Source organism: Sylvia atricapilla, chromosome 18 (assembly GCF_009819655.1).
Source record: "Sylvia atricapilla isolate bSylAtr1 chromosome 18, bSylAtr1.pri, whole genome shotgun sequence".
Classification (NCBI taxonomy): domain Eukaryota; kingdom Metazoa; phylum Chordata; class Aves; order Passeriformes; family Sylviidae; genus Sylvia; species Sylvia atricapilla.
In genome coordinates, this window is record NC_089157.1 from 4,002,705 (window position 1) to 4,010,214 (window position 7,510).

Sequence of the window (7,510 nt, forward strand, 5' to 3'; positions counted from 1 at the left end):
ATTTTTATCATGATCTACAGCCTAGAAAGTCCAAACAAGGAGTTTCTGCTTGCAAATTTTACTCCGGGAGCAAAGGAGTATTCCTGGAAGGATTAACATGCTTGGTTTATCCTGAGCACTGTGCCCTTGTAGTGGAAGACGTGGAAGCTGACCCTTAGGGAAACTCAATTTCAGGGGTTATTTAGCAGATATCATACAGAACTGATCAGCATTCAAATTAATCACTGTGCTGCACACCCACACTGCCCCTCCAGGGAACGTGGGTGCCTTGCTTTGCTCTCACAGTCCCAGCTCAGAGCAGCTGTGTGTTAGAAAAATGCTCCCAAATTGGGACATTTGTCTACCATTTCACTTCTGTTTCAGGCTCAGGACATTAAACTGGAGACATTTCCCAGAAAAGAAACCCAAACCACCACAAAAACTAACACAGCCAACTGAAACCAAACAAGCCAACAATAATACAATAAAACCCTTAGTTTCCCTTATGCCCTTCCTTGAGGCAGAGTCTGCCCTGGCTGGCAAGGATCACCTCCAGCATAAAAATAAGGTTTCTACATCTCTACAGAAGTCGAATAAAGGCAACAGTAAGTCATGAGGTGGGTAATCATTTCCAGGAATGAAGCACAAGATGATATAGTCACTCTTGCAGTAAGCCCCAGGTCTGCAGTTTTTCCCCTCCAATCCCCTGGCACTCAGCACAGTCCATCTGGCAGCGACTTCACAGAGGGTTTATGCTCCAAACAAACGTGTGTGCCACTCCCAGCCAGTGCCCAGTGCCACCCTACAATGAATTCACAGCCTGAAACAACCCCTGGCAGCAGAGTCTCACTGGGTGCCGTGGGTTGGCCTGACCTGCTCAGCCAGGACTGCCTTCACGTGTTGTTACACGTGATATGAATTAGCACAAGGACACGAGCTGCAATTCTGGAACACAGCAGGAAAAACACACTTTGGGGGTTTGGGGACTTCCAGAAGTTGCTAACAGGACTGAACCCTTCACTCAAACCCAGCCAACCTAAAACAACAGCTGTTCTAGTGCAAGCTGGCAGCACTAAAGACATCAATATTCTGGGAATATGACACAAAAAATGTAATTTTTCTTTTGTCTTGATTCATTTCCAACAGAAAGCATTAGTCTCCGAGAACAGGATTTGGTAACACCAAACCACACGAGTTGTTTCAGATTCACCACTTCCTCAAGTTTCCCTGGCCCTGGCATAATGTGGTTTTTCATTTTCAGTGTTCCCTCTGAGTGATACCAAATTCCTCAAACATCTGCTTTCTGCAAGCATAGGGCAGAAATTCGGGGGTAGCATATGCTGCCTACTTTAGAATTACCAGGCCTGGCAAAGATCTTCTGTACCCAAAAACTGCTTGGATAAGTTTTAGTTTCTACAGAGTTTGCACTGCATGCTTTGACTATAAACTGTGATAAATAGAAAAAAAATATTAGTAATTCATATCTTCAGTAAGGAGTTTCTCCTTCTCATTAATTAAATTGTATTTATATTGCAATAATCCCAGAAACTCCACTCCTGAACAAGGCTTCATTTCGACTTCCAAGAGAGAGAACCTCCAATGTGAACTTTCTCCTATGGCCAAGGAATCTCATACTTTGATCCATCCTGACAGCAGAAAACCCCTTCTAGCTGAATCCAGAATTATCAGCTCAGAATACCACTGTTAAGTTTAACCAGAATTTTACCCAGAAACTCAACACAATAAATGAACCAGAAGGTATGAAAGTCAAATACTACGAACATAGAAGAACCTCAGTTTTTCTTAGCTATGTGCAAGATTATAAGAAGTGTTGTGGGCTTCTATTCCTTTTTGTTTCAAGCAACTGTAATATCCTATATAGGTTATTTCATGTTCTGGGAAATATAAAGTGATAAGGCAGCATGGGGATCCTTCCAAAGTCTCACCATTAACAGCCTTTGTCCCACTAGACTGTTGGTCTCAGTGTGTTTCGTCACTGAGTTTTGCTTCCAAATATCACTTATCTTACCACAACCTTGGTGAGGAATTCCCCTGCTAATCTGGTACGTTAAGAAAATAGAGCACGAGGTTGGAACATAAAAAGTTTTATGGTTGCAGCATAAAAAGGATTACCCCAATATTTATGACTGCTATTAAAGGGTTGGAAAATGCCTTTTTATTGCCAAGCCAATTGTCAGCCAGGCGCCACGAGAAAAAACCAAAGCTGTTTTCTGGCTTTGGTTGAAAAAGTTACCCAACAAACCTGAGCATGCACATTGAGCTTTCCTCAGAAGGGTGAGAAGAGAGGCTACTGTGAAAAACTCCATCTTGGAACCAGTGAATTACTGCAAAAGGAATCAGCAGCTGCTTGAGATGTTGCAGGCAGAAGGAGCTCATGTAAGCTCCCATGGACACCTCATGAGGAAGTCTCTACTTCCAGGAGCTGCCCTGGAGGCAGAAGAGTCACCAAGGGCAGGAATGAGAAGAGATTAACTTCTGAACCCCAAGGTCAGATGGACTGTAGACAATTTTGATCTTTTCCTTAGAGTCATAGAATCATTAAGGTTGGAAAAGCCCTGCAAAACTACAAAGTCCAACATTTGACCAAACTTCTTTGACTTCAAGGCCATGGTCAGTAACAGAGATGCAGCCACGGGGGTGAGCCTCTTCTGCTACAGGAGCTACTCCTCAGTGTCCCATGGGGTAGCACAGCTCAGGGATCCCCTCCTGCTCTGGGCACAATGTAAATTATAGAATCATTGAATGCTTTAGGTTGGAAAGGAACTTGGAGGTGTAGTTAAAGATCTAGTCTCACCCTGAGGGACAGGTTCCACTAGACCAGGTTGTCCAGAATCCCATCCAGCCTGGCCTTGGACACTTCCAGGGATGGGGCAGCCACAGCTTCTCTGGGAAACCCTGGGAAACCAGGGCCTCACCACTCTGAGAGCAAAACAACTTCCTCTTAATCTCACATCTAAAGCTACTCCATGAGTCTGAAGCCTTTCCCCCTTGCCCTGTCACTGCATGTGCTTGTAGAAGGTCCCTCTCCATCTCCCTTGCTGGCTCCCTTTAGGTCTGGAATCTTCAGCCTCGTTAGTTCCTGGGGCTGCAGCACACAGGGCAGCTGTGCTGGACAGGACCCCATTGCCAGGGCACAGACATCTCACCAGCTTTTCTCCTGATGACCACGGAAATGGTCTGATGGCCCCCAGGTGCTGTCCCCTGCTCCAGAAATCTGCAGGGTACTGGATGATTCAGCATCATCTCGATACCTTAATGAGGCCTTGGGAAGGCTGAGCTGGAACAGAGACTGGACAGAGCTGGAGAATAAAGTAGATATTTATTGAAAAGCCTTCAATAAACACCTTGGGCACGACAAGAGCCTGGCCAGGGCTACACCCAAGGTGGACTAAGAATGGTCCCAAAATGGCTGACGAGGTCTTACATTTTATAAGTTTTGGTCCATTTGCATATTGGGGTTTAATTGTCCAATTCCAGCTCCAGGCTGTGAGGTCTCATCTTTCTTGTTCCTCCCTTCAGCCCACCCTGGTTTGTGCTTTTGGGCTGGAAGTTGTCCTTGGTGTGCAGCAGGAGAAGGATTTGTTTTGTGTCCCTGCTGTGTGCAGAGCTGAGTGACACTGACTGTGAGCTCAGAGCTGCACCCCTGGGCAGCACAGAACCTGAAATACATGAAAATTGAAACCGAAGGCATCAATAACACTTCCTCCAGCAAAAGTACCTGACAGCACAATTAAATGGATGGATGGAGCAAATTAAGGTGATCTTGAACACCCCAAGCCCCAGCCCAGCAGCTGCCCACTGTGCCTGTGCTGTGGCACACAGAGCAGCCCCTGCTGCCAGGAGCTTGTGCCAGCCCCAGCAGCTGAGTAGCCACCCCAAACTCCCTCATTCCTTCCCTGCAGGATGATCCAATCACCTTCCCAAATATTCGGCATCTTGTCTTAGGATTTTTTTTTAAATTATTATTTAAGTGGTGGGAGAGTTATATTGAGGCCTGCCAAGAAGCTGCTCTCCCCACAAGACAAGATCATGCACTGTTTGTGTTTGTGCTCTGCTTCACTGTCAACCTGTTTAGAGCTGGCCAAATCACCCTGAAACAGTACTCTTGGCTGGGGAGACAGCAAGTGTGAAATAAAGCACCTCTCTTCCACAGCTGAGTCTTGGTTTTTTATTGTTGCCAATACCAGAGTTTGGAAAATTACTGTATGGAATGTGACCAAGATTGTCTTGCAAGAAATACACATTGACAGCTCCAGTGTCTGTGGCAATGCTCCAAAGCCTCTGCAAAAGCTGAAAATGAGCTTCCTCTAAAAGGCAGGCCATTTCCTAGAACACTCTCTGCCAAGAGTGCCAAACAAGAACCGTATCTGCTGTTGTGACCCTCTGACCTCAAAATGCTTTCATATCTTTTCAGGAGAAAGAGCACCCTTTTCCAAGCATTTGTGCACCCACTCTGCATGCCCAAGGAAGCTGGTTTGGGCTGCTGTGGCACAGTTAGTACCCAACAGCATCCCAGAGGTCAGAATGCGCAGAAGCAGAGATCCAAAACCTTTCTGGATTTGCAGAGACACAACCTGGGACCAGGTGAGTTGTCAGAGCAGGTGCTAGTAATGCCAAGGTTTGGAGTTTGATCCCAAATGGCCCATTCACTTTAAAACTGCACTTAATGATCCTTGGTGATCCTTCTGGGTCCCTTCTAAGACTATTCTGTGATTCTGTGAACCAACAATATTTTGGACAAAGCGGTTCCATCACAGTCTAAAACAAGATTCAAAGCCTTCTGTAAAAGGAAACTTAAACAATTTATCAGAATAAGTTGTTTACTTTCTGGGTAATACCAAAGCTAGTTGTTACTACTGTTCCTTTAATAAAAGAGAAGAAGGGTCATAAAAGAGGCAGTTGCAAATTAAATCCAAGATGGGACCCACATCTTCTTTGACTCCCTGAGAACAAACACCGCGGTGATCTTAACAAGTCTTTGTTTCTCAACAGCTAAAGAGGACATAAGGAAATTTCATTTTTCATGAAATACCAGGTGTTTGAGCCCATGAGACAAAGCATGAGAATTATGGAGTGTTTGGCTTCCAAATCTCACTTATCTGCAGAACCTCCACTTTCATGTTTGCAAGGGACTTTCCTGCTAATCTGGTACATCATTGAAATAGTGCATGGAGTAATTTACGGCTGAAATATAATGAAGACCATAATTTTTTTGTGGAAATTAAAGCAGCATCATAAAAATGATTTTTATAATTCAAGTGATCAAATAATTCACCAGTCAAGTACCTGTGTACCACCCGACAGCTGCTCACACAAGGAAGCTGTTGTCAGGCATGGTTCTGCCAGATGCACTTCCCTGAGGGGGTTTTTTTGGCATGGTTCTCCCAGATGCGCCAGGTGCAGTTCCCTGAGGGGTTTTTTTGGCATGGTTCTCCCAGATGCGCCAGGTGCAGTTCCCTGAGGGGGTTTCTGTATCACCAGGTCAGCAATTTGGCTGCAGAGTTCAGGGGCTGCAGCTTCCACCAGGACATTTGACTGTTGTTGCACTCATGTGCCAGGCTCAGGGCATCAAAGACAGAATGGCTGAGACCCCAGGTAATAATAATCACACTCAGAGTTAATTAACATCACTCCCCAGTACATTCCTACATCTACTTCCCCCCATCTACCCTGTGCTCTACTCCAGGTGCTGCCTTCTTTCCAATATCCCTAGAGGTTTTGGCTCAGGCTTTTCTATTTCCTACCCCATTCCCTCTCCCTTCAGATCAAAAACCAGCCAGGCATGACCCAAAGGCAGGTGGAGGAAACTGCCTTCTGCATATGGATGCTTGATAATTATAAACTTTTTAGGGCAGCAGAGCACACTGCAGCCTTCCCTGGCCCCATCCAGCCAGGGATCCCCACTGTGTGCCAGATGTGGTACCCAGGGTTTCTGACTGACAGACAAATGTCTAAGTCTTGTCTAAGTTTCCTTTAAGGTAACAGCTTGGTAGGTGAGCTTATAAATGTTCCTCAGTGGTGACATAAATTTGTAAGTTTTAATGGATCATTTCCCTGTCCTTTCCCCTCACTCCTAAAAAAAGCTGTGGTTTATTTAACATCTTACAAGCCCCAGTGGCATATTGGGCTATACAGCAGGCTGTAAAACATCTCCTCAGCTGAAAAACTGGTGTAGTATTAAATTTTTCAACTGCCAGCACTCTGACTTCTTTATAACCACACAGTGACATGCCTGGTCTTCCATTGATTAATCATATTCAGACTTTAAAAAGTGCGTCCTCTGAGCAGCCTGGAAAAGGAAACACACAGCTTCTTTCCAAACCATCTGAAAGAAATTTGGTATTTCCCTGCCCATCTTGTCCTAAGACACAGGGATGTGCAGAGGGGGCCTAATGCCCTTTGGGATAAGCTACTGCTACTTGCAGATTTGCCCTACAGCCAGCAAGTCCACAAGGGTTTCTGCACTGGAGCCCAAAGCAGGCATCCCACAGTGCAGTCAGACAGACCATGGACAGACACACGGACAGGAGGCAGCCTTCCCATGGGCTCATTGGCCAAGCTCACACGTGTCAGCCCCTCCACCTTGCCCTAGAGATGGAAATCACAACCACAGACCAAGGGCAGGGCCAGAACTGACACCATGCCAGGAACAGCACTGAGCTGCTGGTAACAGGGAACCAGGCACCACTGGGGGGTCCCAGCACCTCGTGGCACCTCTGACTCCCTCGGGGCCAAGGAGCCTCAGAAAAAACAATTAATTTTCTCTTCCCCTTTAATCAGTCTGGTTGTTTTTCTTGTCACTGTTTGCTTTCTGTTGCAACATAAGCACAAGTTCATCTTTGAGTTTATGGCTGCGGGGGAGATTTACAGCCCAGGACATTGCCACATCATCTGATTGTGAGGGCACAGCTCTTTCCTTGTGCCCTGCACCATGAGCTGAGTCTTGGCCACCCCGACTCACCCCTTTCCAACCTGCACCCTGCCCACTCAATTCTGTGATTTTATTTCCAGGCCCAGCTTTGTTCCTACTTCCACCAGCCTGCTCACTCTGACAAGAGGGAAATGTAATCTCTCTACTTTTTCTTAGACCCTATGACAGTCAGTAGCCTAATTTGAGCACTCCTTGGAAAAGTCACCACTGAGGAACATTTGCAACCAGCTTCATCCTCCTTCATCTGTTTGTTGTATTCTGAACTGCACAGACAAGGTTAGTGCAGAGCACGAGTTGTTTGCTTTGCTTTACCACTGTCCCATGACTGGATGAGATCCATGCAGCCGCACCAAAGTTGAACCCTAGCCAACTAGCACAGGGATGACCCAAACACAAATGTGTTCCTGTCACGAGCTGCTCCAGCTCATAAAAATTCCTAATGCAGTGAAGTCTCACACAAAAGTGGCCTAGAGGTAATTTTTCAATCTCTGGGAAAGTTGGAGGTCGCACACTTGGGACCATAATTAAAAGCATTTCCAGCTTGAAGTGAGTCACAAGCAGCTGTCTGGGAGAAAGAGC

At 45.9% G+C, this 7,510-nt stretch overlaps 1 long non-coding RNA gene across 2 annotated transcripts; it reads left to right on the forward strand.

Annotated features, from left to right (window-relative positions):
- Positions 1 to 518: 518 nt before the first annotated feature.
- On the forward strand, positions 519 to 7,201 carry LOC136369167 (uncharacterized). Of its 2 annotated transcripts, none has more exons than XR_010744968.1 (3): positions 519 to 596; positions 4,415 to 4,584; positions 7,012 to 7,201. It is a non-coding gene; the product is annotated as an uncharacterized lncRNA (long non-coding RNA). The 2 variants fall into 2 exon arrangements; XR_010744967.1 differs by lacking the exon at positions 519 to 596 and adding an exon at positions 1,522 to 1,737.
- Positions 7,202 to 7,510: the final 309 nt, after the last annotated feature.